This window comes from Coffea arabica, chromosome 11e (assembly GCF_036785885.1).
Source record: "Coffea arabica cultivar ET-39 chromosome 11e, Coffea Arabica ET-39 HiFi, whole genome shotgun sequence".
Taxonomy (NCBI): domain Eukaryota; kingdom Viridiplantae; phylum Streptophyta; class Magnoliopsida; order Gentianales; family Rubiaceae; genus Coffea; species Coffea arabica.
In genome coordinates this window covers 48,453,890-48,476,178 of record NC_092331.1, presented here as the reverse complement: position 1 = coordinate 48,476,178, position 22,289 = coordinate 48,453,890, and the positions used below count along the sequence as shown (strand labels likewise).

General features: G+C 35.7%; 2 non-coding genes and 1 pseudogene across 2 annotated transcripts; 1 reads left to right on the top strand and 2 right to left on the bottom strand.

The window, feature by feature from the left end:
• Positions 1 to 4,789: 4,789 nt before the first annotated feature.
• On the bottom strand, positions 4,790 to 4,896 carry LOC140026280 (small nucleolar RNA R71). Its single transcript, XR_011830226.1, has one exon. It is a non-coding gene; the product is annotated as a small nucleolar RNA R71 (small nucleolar RNA).
• Positions 4,897 to 16,461: 11,565 nt separating this feature from the next.
• On the bottom strand, positions 16,462 to 16,568 carry LOC140026281 (small nucleolar RNA R71). The gene has a single exon (XR_011830227.1). It is a non-coding gene; the product is annotated as a small nucleolar RNA R71 (small nucleolar RNA).
• Positions 16,569 to 16,768: 200 nt separating this feature from the next.
• LOC113693099 (uncharacterized) lies at positions 16,769 to 21,277 on the top strand (annotated as a pseudogene).
• The last annotated feature ends 1,012 nt before the right edge of the window (positions 21,278 to 22,289 follow it).

Sequence of the window (22,289 nt, the reverse complement as noted above, 5' to 3'; positions counted from 1 at the left end):
TCTCTATGTTGGCAGTTTGAAAAGGAGAACTGGTACAAAATAGTATCCCCATGGATGCAACGGTTTCTAAATTTCTTCTTCCCTACTTCTGTTCTAATTTTCTGCACCAATTGTATCCTAGAGCCCTATTTAGTGCACAAATTCAGCAACTCGCTATTCCAACAACATAGAGCATGCTTCAAGCTTAAGACCCATGCCCAGATAACAAAGCACCTCCCCAGCTTTTCAAATCCATTAGAAGTACACTAAAATAGCTTCTGACGTACACAGGCTGCTGATCAGTAAAATTGTCCTGAACTCTTTTAACTAATCATTACTATATAAAAAGTATGAATGTTGGTATTGGGTAGTGCAAGTGTAAGCACTTTTTTATCTTAGTTTTTGTTATTCCTAAATTACCCTCATGTCTTTTAATTAGAATTATTGCATTTTAATGTGGCACTAATTAAAAGAAATAAAACACTCCAATTGATTACATTTTAATGGTATTGGTAATTATAATTAAAAATTTCTCATTAAAAACCATTTTCCTACCCTTGGACTCCATCTCCTATTATTATACGTATCAAAATTTCTTAATTGAAGCATGAAAAATTTGTCATTAGTCATTAGTTGAGATTATTAAAAAAATTCAATTTCAAAAAATAGATACTCTCTAGAAATGGAGAAACATACAATGACAAGAAAACCCTTATTCATCTGTATATCTTCACACAAATATCACAAGTAAATTTTACAATTATGCATTTTTACCAATATGAAGAATTTTTCATGTTGCATCCAATGAAATTTCAATATACAAAATATGATGACACATTTATAACTGAAATAACAGTATTAAACTAGAAAAAAGAAATCTAAAATAGCACCATACAAACCACTATTATCATTAATAACAACTGATCAAAACAAGAAAAACTGAAATAAAATTGAAAACTATTTATAAAATGACATAAAGTAAATAGCAAATGAATTAAAAAGCTAGAATACAATTCAAATAATACCAAAGATAACATCCAAATCGCTGATGTCCAGGGGAGGACAAACATTATTGTTATTGACAATAATATAGTAATGCTTCATTTGTATTGGTTTGAACAAACCAAATCCATCTATCAAGTCAGAAACCATCTCCAATAATAAAATAAGGATTATAATAAGAGTAAATATAAAATGAAAAATGATATAATGAAAATGATATCCAAATTGTTTTTGGTAATATCCAAAATACCCTTATTTTTCTAATGATTACATATATTTATTGTATTGCAATATTAGTGAATAATGGAAGCGATTATGAAATGAAAAGCTTTAAAATTAAGTAAATTTCATTTATGGTGAGAATTGTAATTAGACAGATTTAATGCACTCCAATAATTAATAATAATGATAGCGGTTATGGATTAAAAGTTGGCAATTAAAAACTAAAACACTGCAATATACAAAAAATTAATATTAAAATTATTAATTAGCCACAATTCTCATTCCAATTTCGTGATCATCAAAAAAACTAATATTAAAATAAAAAATATTGTCCTCATATGAAAAAAGTATACTTTTTGCTCTTGCTTCGCATTAGATTGTGCTAAAAACATGAATAAAAGAAAAGGAAAATAGAAAAACTCCAACTATCTCTATCTATAAAATTTCAATTGTTAGAATGTACAAGCCAAAAAAACTTTACGTGGTGGATCATTTATACTCCATTATTGACAAAAATAGAATTAACATAATACAAAGAATTCAAATTACATGTATGCTTATTTTTCTAACTTAATTACATTCTTCGTTTATAAAAAATTTTGATGATTGTGGCTAATATGCAATAGAGTCATGAATATATAATACTTTTGGTAAAACATGATATTATCAATATTTGATATGTTAGAGTTCAAGTTATAAATCAAAAAGTGTTTCGTTCATGATTTCAAATTCAATCCTAAGGGATATGTCAACTACATTGGAATGTTTTCTGTCTCTTTTCATTTAATAAAATTTTTAAAAGTAGCTAGCTTAAAAAAAATAACATAAAAATACTATATTACGATGTTGATGATCAAAATTTCATAAAAAATTTTTAGTATCTAAAAAATAATATATTTTAAGATATTACAATCACGTGCAAAGCACGTGAACTATTACTAGTAGTCTTAAAAGCAGCAAACTCATTCATACAAAATTTGAACACAAGCTTTTAACATTGAATGTTATTTGACAGTGGGGAAGATAGGTTGAACTCTTACTATCTCATTGGTGTATATTCAAGGACAGGAAAAGAAAATAACCACATGCAATGGAAGATGATAGTAAAAAGTCAGGAAGAAAGCCACATATGAGACATCACTTCCAAGACAAAGATGCATAAAAAATTCACCAATGAATAACTTAAATAACTCCTTCACGGATGGCCTAACAAACCTGGGTCTGTGGGTGTGTGTATGATAAGTGAATATTTAGCGGACATTTTGTACAAATTTGGCATGAATTTTTGGTATGTTTTGAGAAAATTAAAGCCATATTTGGACTCTTTTGGTGAGAATTGATTAAATATTGTTTAAAGGTTCAAAACTTGATAAATGAGTGGATTAATGCGTTAATTTGGTGAAATTGTGAAGGTTATTGATGTATGAAATTCATGCACAAGCTGAAAGAAATGTAAGGGTTATCTAGAGGACAAAGTACACAAGAAATTGGGAGCTGAAGTGTAGAAAATGGGAAGAAGTGAAAAACTGGAAAATTGCTCAACACGGATCCGAGCTCGGATCCGTGTGTACAAGAGAGATCCGAGACCTCGTCTGTACTTCTGGCGGAGTGTATCCGAGGTCAGGACGATCCGACCTCGGATCCATCATGGGAAGTCCTCGGATCCACTGATCCGAGCTCGGATCAATTTTCAACCCTCGGATCAGAGGCTCGGATCTGTCTCTCTTCTCAGCAAGTGGCACAGCCATTTTTCTTTATCTTTCTCACAACTTTTCCAGCTATTTTGAGGGCCAGAAATCGGTGGCACATGCTTCTGCAACAAAAGAGAAGACCAAATGAGTGTAGAAAAAAAAGAAACATCATATCTTTGACTTCTTTTTACAAAATCTGAGTGGAAGAAATTATGAAGGAAAAAGAATAAACTTTCTACCACCTTTTATGCAGAAACACAGAGGAGAAGCAGTGAGGAGATGTAGCTAGTTTTCCTTCTTGTAACAAGTTTTCTCTCTAGCTAAGAGTTCTTAGAGAAGCATTTGGAGTTTCACTTGTAACCATCTTGTACAAGAACATAGCAGGAATTGGAGAGCTTTACCTTCAATTGGCTAAGCTTTCTTTTACCTTTCTTATACTTGTACTTCATGATGTTTTGCATTAATAAACTTGTGAGTTTGATTGTTAAATCATTCATGAGTAGCTAATTTTCTTTATCTAGGGAGTAGATGAAACTTATGGCTAAATAATATGAATTGAAGGTGATGTACACTTGTTAGATCTTTTATTAACTTGTCTACTTGTGTAGCTGTGATTACTTGTTGTTGATTGATCCCCAATAGCTTGTTATTAGTTGTTATTGTTCAATGAGGATTGGTAATAACAATGGAAACACATGAGTAGAGCTTGAGTTGTATGTTCATGAAAATAGAGATACACAAAGGTGGATTATTTAGCATTTCATGAAATAAAACAGAGTAGTAGTAGTATTTCACCATGAAAATAGGGAAATCTATATTGCTCTAGGCCATTTCATCATGAAAATGAGACTTGGTAATTTTGGAAATGAATCTCTGGTTAAACAAGAATAATAGCAAGAAGTAAATCCATTAATTTGTGTTGTTTATTGCCATAAGTAGAATCTACATCCCTAGAATCTTCCTTAAGTGAAATTTCGCTATTTGCATTCAGCATTTGTTAAACTAGATTTGTAGATCAGGTTTGTAGATTACGGCATTATATTTTCTCTGCTCAAATTAATTGTAAGTCTAAATAATAGAGAAAACAAGGGCTTAGTAATTGTTTAAATTGCTCCTCGTGGGATCGACCCGATACACATCTTGTACTACAATTGCGACCTGTATACTTGCAGTCCAACGGGTGTAAATTCGGAATTAAACTTGCATTGATAGTAAAAATCCCGTCAAGTTTTTGGCGCCGTTGCCGGGGAGCGGCAATATTAGGGCCTAATCATCTCTATTAATTTAGATATTTTCATTATTTTTATTCAAGTTGTTGAATTAAAACTGTAAAATTTCTCTTGTTTTTATTTGTAGTGTATGCACCGGGCGTCTCGAGAAGTTGTACTTTTCGATCCAGAAATTGAGAGGACACTACATAGACAAAGGAGGAACACATTATAGCAAGAGGAACAGGGGATTTGGCAACCAATAAAGGAAATCTTAATATAGCTTCCATTTGAAGAAGAAATGGCAGAAAACGAAGCAAACAGGCGAGTTCTACGAGATTTTGCTGTACCGGGAACACAAGGATCTCAAACGAGCATAGCAAGGCCTTCGGTAATGCTAATAATTTTGAGATTAAACCATCACTTATCCAAATGGTTCAACAGTCTCAATTTGGAGGTAATGCAGTAGAAGATCCTAATACACACTTAGCTACATTCTTGGAAATTTGTGATACAATTAAAATGAATGGAGTTAGTGATGATGCTATAAGGCTAAGATTGTTCCCATTTTCATTGAGAGATAAGGCCAAACTTTGGCTACATTCTCATGCTCCTAATACTTTCACCGGATGGGATGATTTATCAAGAGCATTCTTGAATAAGTATTTTCCACCAGGTAAGACTGCTAAACTCAGAATGGATATCACTAGTTTTAGCCAATTGGAAGGTGAATCATTATATGAGGCATGGGAAAGGTTTAGAGATTTTCTTCGAAAATGTCCACATCATGGACTGCCAGAGTGGTTAATCATACAAACCTTCTATAATGGTTTAGTTTTTTCTACTAAAACTATGATCGATGCAGCTGCAGGTGGAGCTTTAATGGGTAAATCACCCCAAGAAGCTCATAATTTGATAGAAGAAATGGCAGCAAATAACTACCAATGGGCCAATGAGAGAGGTAATACAAGACGTCACGCAGGTATGATAGAAATGGACACTCTCAATATGCTGAGAGCTCAAATGAATAATGTGATGAAGTTGCTAAGTAGACAAGGTGGAGTTGGTCCAAGTTCATCTAATGCACATGTAGCGTGTTGTTCTATATGTGGAGGTGAACATGATACTAATGAGTGTGTTGATTCTGAGAAGGTACAATTCGTTAATAATTACAATCGTAATGCTCAAAATAACCCCTACTCGAATACTTACAATCCAGGGTGGAGAAATCATCCAAACTTTGGATGGAAGGACCAAGGAAATCAACCAAGGCCAACCAATCCAACGGGGTTCCAATCAAGGCAACCACAAGCTGAAACTAAACCGGGTTGGGAGATTGCAGTAGAAAAACTTGCTAAAGTTACCTCGGACAGATTTGAACGAGTAGAAGGGAGACTGGATCAACTCACTACAATGTACAGGAATGTAGAGGTCCAAATTGGTCAAATTGCTAGTTCTTTGAATAATCGAAATCAAGGAGAATTACCTAGCAAAACAGAGGTCAATCCTAAGGAGCATGTGAAAGCCATTACTCTTCGTAGTGGTAGACAATTAGAAGATCCTCCAGTGGTGGATGTTGAGAAAGATGAGAATGAAAAACAAGAAGAAAAGCAGAGGAACCAAGAGGCGATTGTGGAGGAAAATAGTTGGGAGAATCCAAGAGAAAAGCAACCATCATCTTCCACTACCATTCCAATACCTCCTGCGATTCCATTTCCACAAAGATTAAAGCAAAATAAGTTTGATAAAGAGTTTGAAAAATTTGTTAAACTGTTCAAACAATTGCACATTAACATTCCTTTTGCCGATGCTATTTTGCAGATTCCGTCTTATGCAAAATTTCTCAAGGAAATCATGACTAGAAAAAGAAAGTTGGAAGACTGTGAAACAATAGCATTAACGGAGGAATGTAGTGCAATTATTCAAAATAAGCTACCACCGAAGTTGAAGGATCCGGGGAGTTTTTCTATACCTTGCACCATAGGTAACATTGATTTTTCTAAGGCATTGTGTGATCTTGGTGCTAGTGTATCATTAATACCTCTAACGGTGGCTAGACATTTGGGTTTGAAGGAGCTTAAAAGCACTAATATTACTTTGCAACTAGCGGACAGATCTATCAGATATCCACTTGGAGTGTTGGAAAATGTTTTGATAAAAGTTCAGAAATTTATCATTCCAGTGGATTTTGTGGTATTAGATATGGAAGAAGATGTATCTATGCCAATTATTCTTGGTAGACCATTTCTAACTACTGCAGGTACTATTATTGATGTCAAAAATGGCAAGCTGAAGTTTCAAGTAGGTAAAGAAGAGGTAGAGTTTAATTTGCATGAAATAAAAAAATATCCTTCTTTTACCGATCATGCTTATTCTATTGGCACAATTGATAAACTAACTCAAGAGATGAGTCAAGTCAACTTTGACTTAGATCCTCTTGAGTATTGTTTAATGAGTGTAGGTAAGCAAGAATATGTTTGTGAAGAAATTGAAGAATTGGCCAAGTATTTGGATTTTCAAGCACCTTATAAAAGGGGTAATTTGTATGAAAGTCTTGGCCAAGGAAAAGGGTTTTCACAACCTTCAAAAATTGAACCTCCAAAGTTAGAACTCAAGCCACTTCCAACTCATCTAAGTATGAATTTCTTGGAGAAAATAGCACTTTACCTGTAATTGTTAGTGCTGACCTTGATGATGAGCAGTGTGCAAAGTTGTTAAGAGTTCTAAGAAGGCGTAAGAAAGCAATTGGATGGACAATTTCAGACATTAAAGGTATAAGTCCTTCTATATGTATGCATCGAATTTTATTGGAGAACGGTTGCAAACCAGTGGTGGAAACACAAAGAAGACTGAATCCAAACATGAAAGAGGTGGTAAGAAATGAAATTCTTAAGTGGCTTGACGCAGGTATAGTTTTTCCTATCTCCGATAGTGTTTGGATTAGTCCAATTCATATGGTACCAAAGAAAGGTGGAATGACTACAATCATGGGTAAAAATGATGAATTAATTCTATCTAGACTTGTGGTAGGATGGAGAGTGTGTATTGATTATCGTAAGTTAAATACGGTAACAAGAAAAGATCATTTTTCCTTACCATTTCTTGATCAATTATTGGAGCGAATAGCTGGATATGAATTTTACTGTTTTCTTGATGGTTTTTCAGGATATAATCAAATAGCTATAGCTCCAGAGGATCAAGAGAAGACCACATTTACATGTCCTTATGGCACTTTTGCCTTTAGAAGAATGCCATTCGGTTTATGCAATGCTCCTGCAACTTTTCAACGATGCATGATGGATATTTTTTCTGATTATATTGAGAAAATTATGGAGATATTTATGGATGATTTTTCTGTGTATGGTTCATCTTTTGATCATTGTCTTCATAATTTGGAATTGATTTTGCAGAGATGCGAGGAAACAAATCTTGTACTAAATTGGGAGAAATGCCATTTTATGGTAAAAGAATGAATTGTCTTAGGACACAAGATTTCCTCCATGGGAATTGAGGTGGATAAAGCCAAAATAGAAGTTATAGAAAAATTGCCACCTCCAAGCAATGTCAAGGGGATAAGGAGTTTTTTAGGACATGCTGGCTTTTATAGACGTTTTATTAAAGATTTTTCTAAAATAGTAAAGCCATTATGTGATTTATTATGTAAAGATACTCCTTTTCAATTTGATGACAATTGTTTGGTTGCATTTGAAAGGTTGAAGAAGGAATTGATTTCGGCCCCAATTATAACTTCACCCGATTGGTCACTACCATTTGAATTGATGTGTGATGCAAGTGACTATGCGGTTGGAGCAGTTTTGGGACAAAAGAAAGAATGACGATTGCACGTCATTTACTATGCTAGCAAGTTGCTAAATGAGGCACAACTCAATTATGCAACGACATAAAAAGAGCTATTGGCAGTGATATTTGCTTTAGATAAATTTAGATCTTATTTAGTAGGATCTAAAGTTATTATATATACGAACCATTCAGCTCTTAAATATTTGCTACATAAGAAGGATGCAAAACCTAGACTAATTCGGTGGATTCTTTTATTGCAGAAATTTGATGTGGAGATAAAAGACAAAAAGGGTTCGGAGAATCTAGTTGCAGATCATTTATCACGTTTGGAATATATTCCAATCAAAGATCAGGTTCCAATTCAAGAGAATTTTCCGGATAAGTTTGTCCTAACACTTAGAAATTCTCCATGGTATGCAGATTTTGCTAACTATTTGGTCAGTGGAGAGATTACAAAGGGGTTTAATTATCATCAAAAGAAGAAATTCTTACATGATGTCAAAAGTTACTTTTGGGAGGAACCATTGCTATATAAACATTGTGCCGATGGTATGATACGTAGATGTATTCCCGAAGATGAGGTACATAATGTTTTATATCATTGTCATAACCTTGAAACAGGTGGTCATTTCAGTACTTCCAAGACTGTGGCAAAGGTATGGCAATCAGGGTTTTATTGGGCAACTATGTACCGAGATGCTAGGGAATATGTTAAAAATTGTGATGCATGCCAAAGAACTGGAAATATATCTCGAAAAAATGAAATGCCCCTAATTACATTTTTGGAAGTTGAGTTATTTGATGTATGGGGTATTGATTTTATGGGACCATTTCCTAGTTCTTTTAATAATAAGTACATCTTAGTAGCAGTGGATTATGTTTCTAAATGGGTAGAAGCAATCGCTTCACCTACTAATGACTCTAAGATTGTACTTAGATTCCTTAAAAAGAATATTTTCAGTAGATTTGGTATACCCAAGGCCATAGTAAGTGATGAAGGGAAACATTTTTGTAACAAACAATTGGATTCCTTATTTTTTAAATATAGTTGTAGGCACAAGACATCACTTCCATATCATTCTCAAGCTAATGGGCAAGCAGAGCTAGCTAATAGAGAGATAAAGCTCATTTTGGAGAAAACTGTGAATAAATCACGCAAGGATTGGACTACAAAGTTAGATGATACACTATGGGCTTACCGAACGGCATTTAAGACACCCATAGGGATGTCGCCGTATCGTTTAGTCTATGGAAAAGCTTGTCACTTACCTGTAGAGATTGAGCACAAAGCTTATTGGACAATTAAATCTATTAACATGGATTTTAATCTTGCAGGTGAAAAGCGATTACTTGAGCTAAATGAATTGGAGGAACACCGACTACATGCATATGAAAATGCCAAAATTTATAAAGAAAAGATCAAATATTGGCATGACAAGCATATTATTCCTAAACAATTTCAGGTAGGACAAAATGTACTTCTGTTCAACTCACGCTTGAGGTTATTTCCAGGAAAATTGAAGTCAAGGTGGTCGGGACCATTTGAAGTTACTCAAGTATTTCCTTATGGAGCAGTGGAAATAAAAGGAGAAAATGGTGTTCCATTCAAAGTAAATGGCCAAAGATTGAAGCTCTATTTGGCCGGAGAAAAAGTTCCTAAAGGAGTAATTTACTCCTTAGGAAATGCAATGAAGAGTTAAAGAAGTTATAGGAGAGTCGAGCCAACGACTATAAACAAAAGCGCTTGTTGGGAGGCAACCCAATAATAATAGTGTATTTGTGTGTTTCTTACATTTTGGTGTAATTTAATTGACTAATTAGATATATTTCACTTGTTTGTAGGAGGTACGGGAGTTTTATCATCCATCTTGGAGGTGCACTTGAAGAACATGTGTGAAAAGGGAGTCTTTCTTACCAAATTTTATTTTAAGTGCTTAAAATCCCCATGCATATACATACATTGTGCATTTCAAGTATATTTAAGTGAGTTTTGGTGATATCATGGTTATAAAGGCTCATCGACTTATTTGATGTATATTTAATGTCCAAAAGTGCCATTTTAGTGTAAAAGTGCAAAAATGATCAAAGAACCTCACCCCTCGATTTTCAATGTAAATGTGTTTGTTGTGTTTTGAGAAGTTGGATATTGTGTTTATGGTATATTACATGTGCGTGGGAGGTTAGAATTGATAAAAAGTTTGTCCTATGTGTGATTTGGAATTGGTCGGAAAAGGGTTTGAAAAATTGCAGTTTCTGCAATTAGTGCAGAGAAAAAAGGATCCGAGCTCGGATCCTAAAATCCCAGACCAATCCGACCGCGGATCCAATGATCCGAGCTCGGATCCATTCTAACCCAGACAAATCTGAGGGGTCGTCTGTGTTTCTGTTGGGACTGATCCGAGCCATGTCGGATCCGAGGCCCTCTAGAAACGATCCGACCTCGGATATAGCAGAAACGAGGCTTCGTTTCTGCACTTTTCAAAATTCTTCTTCCCTCTTCTCACCGAAACCCTACCTCTTTCCTCCAATTTTCCATTTTAACCATCAAATCTCCAATCTTTCATCATAAACACCTCCACAACCCTTGTATGATCAGAAACCCTAAACTATTTGACCACGACACATCATCAAAAGAGGATTTTGATCTTCAAAAGGGTATTTTGGGCCGCACGGAAATTCTTTGATTCCTGAGTGAAATTGGACTTGTTTGTTCCTCATTCTTCATCATTATCATCCTCTATCATCTTCCCACACATTTGAGGTAACAATTTGCGAATTTCTTTGACATTTTATAATTTCTTATTCTACATATTTCTAGTTTTTGGGAATATTATGATAAATGCATATTTGTTGGAATTTCTTGATACAATTGTGCTACATTGTGCTTAAATAGATTGTTACAACTATCTTCATGCTTATTTTTGAGAAAACTGTGGATTTGGTGATATTTTTAAGAATTTTTCTCAATTTTTGGGCTTAAGCATTTTAGTGATTTATACTCTTGAATTTTGCTTTCATTGAATATATGAACTTGTTCCGAGGAGTATACATCACTGTTATACCAATTGAAAATGATATGCTATCATTAGAGCAATAGCCCATGGGGTAAAAGAGTGTGTTCCCAATTAAGTTAAGCACATTGAACCACTTTTACTTGAGTTAATTAGTATTTGTTTGGATGAATTGGAACTCATGTGTATGTAAATTGAGTGTTATGAGTGTTATGAATTGGATTGGAGATATTCTCAAGTGTTTGAGTGTTCATTCTTGCAAATGGATATAATTTTCAATTGTTTGCACTTAATATGCATGAAATGATTTCCTTATTGGTAATATCCTTTCTAAATGTGGGAATTGAATTTGAGAATTGTTAGGAAGTTATTTGTTTAAATTTGGGTACATTTTGGCAGGGAGTTTAACCCTTTTTCAAGGGGAAACTCTGCCGAAATTTTCTTAAATTCTCATTTCACATATGTGAGCAAGTTTCTATGATTTCTAATGAACGTTCATCTTATTTTTGTATAGGAACTATGACTCGCACAAGGAGGGCTCGCATTCGTACTCCTACTCCTTCCTCAAGTGAGGAACACACACCCTCTTTGCATGAGGAGTCACCTGAGGAAGAATCTCCATCGCCGGAGCCGCCACCTCGCTCTCGCCGGAAGATCGCGTCTACTAGCCGTGCCGAGCCACCTCCGGACTACGATACCACACGATTCACATCGCTTGAAAACCAACAGTGGTATGAAGCCGGACTGGACAAGGAGATCATAATAGAAAAGCATTTGGCACCGGAGGTGGACGCGTATTATCACATTTCTACAGCATTCAAGAGACTTGGATGGGAGAACATTCTTCAGTTGCCCAAACACTACTATCCCAATCTGGTCCGGGAGTTCTACGCTAATGTAGAAAACAAACAGAGCCACAGTGGCAACCTCATCATCTCATGGGTTCGAGGCAGGAGAGTGGCTCTCAATCGAGATACACTGAGACGCTTCGTCCAACTCAAAGACGCAGGTGAAGATGTCAAATTGACCAAGGAGTTCACGGCTCGAGACCCTTGGCAGGTGGGAGAGGCGGTTGGACGCCTAAAGGGCCAGTATCGAGAGAGAGGAACTGCGAAGAAGCTTACAGTTTACGCCGATTCCTTCGAGCATAGGTACCACTTGATTTTCTACCTCTTTGCCTTCAATGTGGTACCAAAAAGAAGTGAAAAACGGGAGCTCCGCAACAGTGATCTCTACTTCTTGGACAAGATGATGCATGGTGTGGGTGTGCAGTTGACCGGTATTCCTCTACCCAGCATTATCATCAGCTATATGCGGACCACAGCTCGCATGAGGGCCGGCGAGACTTGCTTCGGATTCCCTCGACTGCTATCCCTCGTTTTTGAGAAGCTCAAGGTTCCTCTTGGAACCAAGAGAGCGGTGGTAACTATGTCTGCCGAGGAGGTAAATGCTTCTATACTCAAGCTTTGGGTATTTCTACGGCTTTTGGAGCTGCTTTGATCCGGGACACAGGAGAAGTATCGACTTCCACTCAACCTCCGCCTCACACTGAACCACAAGCAGAAACTCAAGAGACGGAGGCACAGCAGACTCTTTCTCCTCCGGTTCCGCGACCACCTCCTCAACCGCGCTCCAAATGGCAAGAGCTCCTCAATGCCATGTGCTGTATGGAGACGCGAGTCGTCGAGCGCATTGACCAGACGGAGCGGATGATGACTGAGCGCCTCGACCGACATGATCGCCGTCTTCGTGCGATCGAGGATCATTTCCATATCCGACGGTCCCCTACTCCGACACCTCATCAGGAGGAGGACCATATTGGTACCTCACAGGGTCCTCATGGAGCCGAGGAGGCAGTAGACCCTCGTTCCGAGCAGCCATGATGCTCTTTAGCGGATTAGATCTTATATTTCTTTATTTTTCTTTTCTTTTGTTAAGACAAACTTTGTGATTTTAGTTTTCTTTTATTTGAATCATCTTGTGCTACTTATGGTGTTTGGTACCCTTGTTGTCTCATTTTGGGCAGAATTTGGATGATCGTGATGATTAAGGGTTTCAAATTGCATCACCACCTATTTGAGGGAAGTTTCAGTTCTTTTACCTTCCTCTACAACGAGGACATTGTAGATTTTAAGTGTGGGGGAGGGATTACTATATCTTATGGGTGATTGTGTCTTGAAATGCATGATTTTAGTTGTTTATGGCTTAAAAATGTTGGAATTATATTTGGAGATATTGTCATGAGGATAATTTTTGTGAAATTGAGGTTGTTGGCAGGGAATTTCATCCATTTTTATGGGGAAACTCTGTCAAAATTTTTTCTAAAATATTTTCCAATATTTCATTGCAATTCTTCCAATTAAATGGCCAAAATGTTAAAATTTTAAGTATCTAATTCTTCCATTGGATAAAATGATATGTGTATTTTGGAAAAGTTTAGTTCTTATTTGACTTGGAATGAATTATTATGCAATTAGGATTTTTTACATTTTTCAAAAGTATATTTGGATAAATAAGAAAAATTATGCTTAGAATTTTGCAAGATTAATGATATTTCTCATTTTTACTTAATTTTATAAGTAAGTGATTGATATAGTCAAAAACAAGGCCAAATTCTTCCTTTAATTATATTTAGAGGGAAAAAGAAATTGATTGTTGAAAAAAAAAATTATTATTATTATTAATTTTCTACTCCAATGATTCACATACTGAGTAACCGGGGGTTGGCATTTACAAATGTCGACATTCGCGTAAAAAGGTATTGGAATTAAGAGTATGCTTAGCAATTTAAATAAGTGAAATGTTGAGTAACCGGGAATTTCCACCTAAAAGTGTTGATTTTCGCGTAAAAAGACGTTTTCACTATTTAAATAAGATGAAATGTGAGTAAATCCCTCTAAATTGTTAAGTTTTGGGATGAGGAAGGCCATAAAATTGACTATGTGATTTACTTATTTGTGGAATTATGATAGAATGAGAGAATTGATTTGAATTTGTTGAAATTAAGGCATAATTATTTTTATTTAATTGAATATTATGAGTATTTAGTGTAATCTGAGAAATGGCATAATGATTGGTTTCTAGGTTTTTGAGGAATTAAATTTGACAAAAATACGTATATTGATTTATTTATTAAATCATTGAAGTTTTGTGTAAAATTGCTTGAGGACAAGCAATGATTCAAGTGTGGGGGAATTTGATAAGTGAATATTTAGCGTACATTTTGTACAAATTTGGCATGAATTTTTGGTATGTTTTGAGAAAATTAAAGCCATATTTGGACTCTTTTGGTGATAATTGCTTAAATATTGTTTAAAGGTTCAAAACTTGATAAATGAGTGGATTAATGCGTTAATTTGGTGAAATTGTGAAGGTTATTGATGTATGAAATTCATGCACAAGCTGAAAGAAATGTAAGGGTTATCCAGAGGATAAAGTACACAAGAAATTGGGAGCTGAAATGTAGAAAATGGGAAGAAGTGAAAAACTGGAAAATTGCTCAACACGGATCCGAGCTCGGATCCGTGTGTACAAGAGAGATCCGAGACCTCGTCTGTACTTCTGGCGGAGTGTATCCAAGGTCAGGACGATCCGACCTCGGATCCATCATGGGAAGTTCGCGGATCCACTGATCCGAGCTCGGATCAATTTTCAACCCTCGGATCAGAGGCTCGGATCTGTCTCTCTCCTCAGCAAGTGGCACAGCCGTTTTTCTTTATCTTTCTCACAACTTTTCCAGCTATTTTGAGGGCCAGAAATCGGTGGCACATGCTTCTGCAACAAAAGAGAAGACCAAATGAGTGTAGAAAAAAAAGAAACATCATATCTTTGACTTCTTTTTACAAAATCTGAGTGGAAGAAATTATGAAGGAAAAAGAATAAACTTTCTACCACCTTTTATGCAGAAACACAGAGGAGAAGCAGGGAGGAGATGTAGCTAGTTTTCCTTCTTGTAACAAGTTTTCTCTCTAGCTAAGAGTTCTTAGAGAAGCATTTGGAGTTTCACTTGTAACCATCTTGTACAAGAACATAGCAGGAATTGGAGAGCTTTACCTTCAATTGGCTAAGCTTTCTTTTACCTTTCTTATACTTGTACTTCATGATGTTTTGCATTAATAAACTTGTGAGTTTGATTGTTAAATCATTCATGAGTAGCTAATTTTCTTTATCTAGGGAGTAGATGAAACTTATGGCTAAATAATATGAATTGAAGGTGATGTACACTTGTTAGATCTTTTATTAACTTGTCTACTTGTGTAGCTGTGATTACTTGTTGTTGATTGATCCCCAATAGCTTGTTATTAGTTGTTATTGTTCAATGAGGATTGGTAATAACAATGGAAACACATGAGTAGAGCTTGAGTTGTATGTTCATGAAAATAGAGATACACAAAGGTGGATTATTTAGCATTTCATGAAATAAAACAGAGTAGTAGTAGTATTTCACCATGAAAATAGGGAAATCTATATTGCTCTAGGCCATTTCATCATGAAAATGAGACTTGGTAATTTTGGAAATGAATCTCTGGTTAAACAAGAATAATAGCAAGAAGTAAATCCATTAATTTGTGTTGTTTATTGCCATAAGTAGAATCTACATCCCTAGAATCTTCCTTAAGTGAAATTTCGCTATTTGCATTCAGCATTTGTTAAACTAGATTTGTAGATCAGGTTTGTAGATTACGGCATTATATTTTCTCTGCTCAAATTAATTGTAAGTCTAAATAATAGAGAAAACAAGGGCTTAGTAATTGTTTAAATTGCTCTTCGTGGGATCGACCCGATACACATCTTGTACTACAATTGCGACCTGTATACTTGCAGTCCAACGGGTGTAAATTCGGAATTAAACTTGCATTGATAGTAAAAATCCCGTCAAGTTTTTGGCGCCGTTGCCGGGGAGCGGCAATATTAGGGCCTAATCATCTCTATTAATTTAGATATTTTCATTATTTTTATTCAAGTTGTTGAATTAAAACTGTAAAATTTCTCTTGTTTTTATTTGTAGTGTATGCACCGGGCGTCTCGAGAAGTTGTACTTTTCGATCCAGAAATTGAGAGGACACTACATAGACAAAGGAGGAACACATTATAGCAAGAGGAACAGGGGATTTGGCAACCAATAAAGGAAATCTTAATATAGCTTCCATTTGAAGAAGAAATGGCAGAAAACGAAGCAAACAGGCGAGTTCTACGAGATTTTGCTGTACCGGGAACACAAGGATCTCAAACGAGCATAGCAAGGCCTTCGGTAATGCTAATAATTTAGAGATTAAACCATCACTTATCCAAATGGTTCAACAGTCTCAATTTGGAGGTAATGCAGTAGAAGATCCTAATACACACTTAGCTACATTCTTGAAAATTTGTGATACAATTAAAATGAATGGAGTTAGTGATGATGCTATAAGGCTAAGATTGTTCCCATTTTCATTGAGAGATAAGGCCAAACTTTGGCTACATTCTCATGCTCCTAATACTTTCACCGGATGGGATGATTTATCAAGAGCATTCTTGAATAAGTATTTTCCACCAGGTAAGACTGCTAAACTCAGAATGGATATCACTAGTTTTAGCCAATTGGAAGGTGAATCATTATATGAGGCATGGGAAAGGTTTAGAGATTTGCTTCGAAAATGTCCACATCATGGACTGCCAGAGTGGTTAATCATACAAACCTTTCTATAATGGTTTAGTTTTTTCTACTAAAACTATGATCGATGCAGCTGCAGGTGGAGCTTTAATGGGTAAATCACCCCAAGAAGCTCATAATTTGATAGAAGAAATGGCAGCAAATAACTACCAATGGGCCAATGAGAGAGGTAATACAAGACGTCACGCAGGTATGATAGAAATGGACACTCTCAATATGCTGAGAGCTCAAATGAATAATGTGATGAAGTTGCTAAGTAGACTAGGTGGAGTTGGTCCAAGTTCATCTAATGCACATGTAGCGTGTTGTTCTATATGTGGAGGTGAACATGATACTAATGAGTGTGTTGATTCTGAGAAGGTACAATTCGTTAATAATTACAATCGTAATGCTCAAAATAACCCCTACTCGAATACTTACAATCCAGGGTGGAGAAATCATCCAAACTTTGGATGGAAGGACCAAGGAAATCAACCAAGGCCAACCAATCCAACGGGGTTCCAATCAAGGCAACCACAAGCTGAAACTAAACCGGGTTGGGAGATTGCAGTAGAAAAACTTGCTAAAGTTACCTCGGACAGATTTGAACGAGTAGAAGGGAGACTGGATCAACTCACTACAATGTACAGGAATGTAGAGGTCCAAATTGGTCAAATTGCTAGTTCTTTGAATAATCGAAATCAAGGAGAATTACCTAGCAAAACAGAGGTCAATCCTAAGGAGCATGTGAAAGCCATTACTCTTCGTAGTGGTAGACAATTAGAAGATCCTCCAGTGGTGGATGTTGAGAAAGATGAGAATGAAAAACAAGAAGAAAAGCAGAGGAACCAAGAGGCGATTGTGGAGGAAAATAGTTGGGAGAATCCAAGAGAAAAGCAACCATCATCTTCCACTACCATTCCAATACCTCCTGCGATTCCATTTCCACAAAGATTAAAGCAAAATAAGTTTGATAAAGAGTTTGAAAAATTTGTTAAACTGTTCAAACAATTGCACATTAATATTCCTTTTGCCGATGCTATTTTGCAGATTCCGTCTTATGCAAAATTTCTCAAGGAAATCATGACTAGAAAAAGAAAGTTGGAAGACTGTGAAACAATAGCATTAACGGAGGAATGTAGTGCAATTATTCAAAATAAGCTACCACCGAAGTTGAAGGATCCGGGGAGTTTTTCTATACCTTGCACCATAGGTAACATTGATTTTTCTAAGGCATTGTGTGATCTTGGTGCTAGTGTATCATTAATACCTCTAACGGTGGCTAGACAATTGGGTTTGAAGGAGCTTAAAAGCACTAATATTACTTTGCAACTAGCGGACAGATCTATCAGATATCCACTTGGAGTGTTGGAAAATGTTTTGATAAAAGTTCAGAAATTTATCATTCCAGTGGATTTTGTGGTATTAGATATGGAAGAAGATGTATCTATGCCAATTATTCTTGGTAGACCATTTCTAACTACTGCAGGTACTATTATTGATGTCAAAAATGGCAAGCTGAAGTTTCAAGTAGGTAAAGAAGAGGTAGAGTTTAATTTGCATGAAATAAAAAAATATCCTTCTTTTACCGATCATGCTTATTCTATTGGCACAATTGATAAACTAACTCAAGAGATGAGTCAAGTCAACTTTGACTTAGATCCTCTTGAGTATTGTTTAATGAGTGTAGGTAAGCAAGAATATGTTTGTGAAGAAATTGAAGAATTGGCCAAGTATTTGGATTTTCAAGCACCTTATAAAAGGGGTAATTTGTATGAAAGTCTTGGCCAAGGAAAAGGGTTTTCACAACCTTCAAAAATTGAACCTCCAAAGTTAGAACTCAAGCCACTTCCAACTCATCTAAGGTATGAATTTCTTGGAGAAAATAGCACTTTACCTGTAATTGTTAGTGCTGACCTTGATGATGAGCAGTGTGCAAAGTTGTTAAGAGTTCTAAGAAGGCGTAAGAAAGCAATTGGATGGACAATTTCAGACATTAAAGGTATAAGTCCTTCTATATGTATGCATCGAATTTTATTGGAGAACGGTTGCAAACCAGTGGTGGAAACACAAAGAAGACTGAATCCAAACATGAAAGAGGTGGTAAGAAATGAAATTCTTAAGTGGCTTGACGCAGGTATAGTTTTTCCTATCTCCGATAGTGTTTGGATTAGTCCAATTCATATGGTACCAAAGAAAGGTGGAATGACTACAATCATGGGTAAAAATGATGAATTAATTCTATCTAGACTTGTGGTAGGATGGAGAGTGTGTATTGATTATCGTAAGTTAAATACGGTAACAAGAAAAGATCATTTTTCCTTACCATTTCTTGATCAATTATTGGAGCGAATAGCTGGATATGAATTTTACTGTTTTCTTGATGGTTTTTCAGGATATAATCAAATAGCTATAGCTCCAGAGGATCAAGAGAAGACCACATTTACATGTCCTTATGGCACTTTTGCCTTTAGAAGAATGCCATTCGGTTTATGCAATGCTCCTGCAACTTTTCAACGATGCATGATGGATATTTTTTCTGATTATATTGAGAAAATTATGGAGATATTTATGGATGATTTTTCTGTGTATGGTTCATCTTTTGATCATTGTCTTCATAATTTGGAATTGATTTTGCAGAGATGCGAGGAAACAAATCTTGTACTAAATTGGGAGAAATGCCATTTTATGGTAAAAGAATGAATTGTCTTAGGACACAAGATTTCCTCCATGGGAATTGAGGTGGATAAAGCCAAAATAGAAGTTATAGAAAAATTGCCACCTCCAAGCAATGTCAAGGGGATAAGGAGTTTTTTAGGACATGCTGGCTTTTATAGACGTTTTATTAAAGATTTTTCTAAAATAGTAAAGCCATTATGTGATTTATTATGTAAAGATACTCCTTTTCAATTTGATGACAATTGTTTGGTTGCATTTGAAAGGTTGAAGAAGGAATTGATTTCGGCCCCAATTATAACTTCACCCGATTGGTCACTACCATTTGAATTGATGTGTGATGCAAGTGACTATGCGGTTGGAGCAGTTTTGGGACAAAAGAAAGAATGACGATTGCACGTCATTTACTATGCTAGCAAGTTGCTAAATGAGGCACAACTCAATTATGCAACGACATAAAAAGAGCTATTGGCAGTGATATTTGCTTTAGATAAATTTAGATCTTATTTAGTAGGATCTAAAGTTATTATATATACGAACCATTCAGCTCTTAAATATTTGCTACATAAGAAGGATGCAAAACCTAGACTAATTCGGTGGATTCTTTTATTGCAGAAATTTGATGTGGAGATAAAAGACAAAAAGGGTTCGGAGAATCTAGTTGCAGATCATTTATCACGTTTGGAATATATTCCAATCAAAGATCAGGTTCCAATTCAAGAGAATTTTCCGGATAAGTTTGTCCTAACACTTAGAAATTCTCCATGGTATGCAGATTTTGCTAACTATTTGGTCAGTGGAGAGATTACAAAGGGGTTTAATTATCATCAAAAGAAGAAATTCTTACATGATGTCAAAAGTTACTTTTGGGAGGAACCATTGCTATATAAACATTGTGCCGATGGTATGATACGTAGATGTATTCCCGAAGATGAGGTACATAATGTTTTATATCATTGTCATAACCTTGAAACAGGTGGTCATTTCAGTACTTCCAAGACTGTGGCAAAGGTATGGCAATCAGGGTTTTATTGGGCAACTATGTACCGAGATGCTAGGGAATATGTTAAAAATTGTGATGCATGCCAAAGAACTGGAAATATATCTCGAAAAAATGAAATGCCCCTAATTACATTTTTGGAAGTTGAGTTATTTGATGTATGGGGTATTGATTTTATGGGACCATTTCCTAGTTCTTTTAATAATAAGTACATCTTAGTAGCAGTGGATTATGTTTCTAAATGGGTAGAAGCAATCGCTTCACCTACTAATGACTCTAAGATTGTACTTAGATTCCTTAAAAAGAATATTTTCAGTAGATTTGGTATACCCAAGGCCATAGTAAGTGATGAAGGGAAACATTTTTGTAACAAACAATTGGATTCCTTATTTTTTAAATATAGTTGTAGGCACAAGACATCACTTCCATATCATTCTCAAGCTAATGGGCAAGCAGAGCTAGCTAATAGAGAGATAAAGCTCATTTTGGAGAAAACTGTGAATAAATCACGCAAGGATTGGACTACAAAGTTAGATGATACACTATGGGCTTACCGAACGGCATTTAAGACACCCATAGGGATGTCGCCGTATCGTTTAGTCTATGGAAAAGCTTGTCACTTACCTGTAGAGATTGAGCACAAAGCTTATTGGACAATTAAATCTATTAACATGGATTTTAATCTTGCAGGTGAAAAGCGATTACTTGAGCTAAATGAATTGGAGGAACACCGACTACATGCATATGAAAATGCCAAAATTTATAAAGAAAAGATCAAATATTGGCATGACAAGCATATTATTCCTAAACAATTTCAGGTAGGACAAAATGTACTTCTGTTCAACTCACGCTTGAGGTTATTTCCAGGAAAATTGAAGTCAAGGTGGTCGGGACCATTTGAAGTTACTCAAGTATTTCCTTATGGAGCAGTGGAAATAAAAGGAGAAAATGGTGTTCCATTCAAAGTAAATGGCCAAAGATTGAAGCTCTATTTGGCCGGAGAAAAAGTTCCTAAAGGAGTAATTTACTCCTTAGGAAATGCAATGAAGAGTTAAAGAAGTTATAGGAGAGTCGAGCCAACGACTATAAACAAAAGCGCTTGTTGGGAGGCAACCCAATAATAATAGTGTATTTGTGTGTTTCTTACATTTTGGTGTAATTTAATTGACTAATTAGATATATTTCACTTGTTTGTAGGAGGTACGGGAGTTTTATCATCCATCTTGGAGGTGCACTTGAAGAACATGTGTGAAAAGGGAGTCTTTCTTACCAAATTTTATTTTAAGTGCTTAAAATCCACATGCATATACATACATTGTGCATTTCAAGTATATTTAAGTGAGTTTTGGTGATATCATGGTTATAAAGGCTCATCGACTTATTTGATGTATATTTAATGTCCAAAAGTGCCATTTTAGTGTAAAAGTGCAAAAATGATCAAAGAACCTCACCCCTCGATTTTCAATGTAAATGTGTTTGTTGTGTTTTGAGAAGTTGGATATTGTGTTTATGGTATATTACATGTGCGTGGGAGGTTAGAATTGATAAAAAGTTTGTCCTATGTGTGATTTGGAATTGGTCGGAAAAGGGTTTGAAAAATTGCAGTTTCTGCAATTAGTGCAGAGAAAAAAGGATCCGAGCTCGGATCCTAAAATCCCAGACCAATCCGACCGCGGATCCAATGATCCGAGCTCGGATCCATTCTAACCCAGACAAATCTGAGGGGTCGTCTGTGTTTCTGTTGGGACTGATCCGAGCCATGTCGGATCCGAGGCCCTCTAGAAACGATCCGACCTCGGATATAGCAGAAACGAGGCTTCGTTTCTGCACTTTTCAAAATTCTTCTTCCCTCTTCTCACCGAAACCCTACCTCTTTCCTCCAATTTTCCATTTTAACCATCAAATCTCCAATCTTTCATCATAAACACCTCCACAACCCTTGTATGATCAGAAACCCTAAACTATTTGACCACGACACATCATCAAAAGAGGATTTTGATCTTCAAAAGGGTATTTTGGGCCGCACGGAAATTCTTTGATTCCTGAGTGAAATTGGACTTGTTTGTT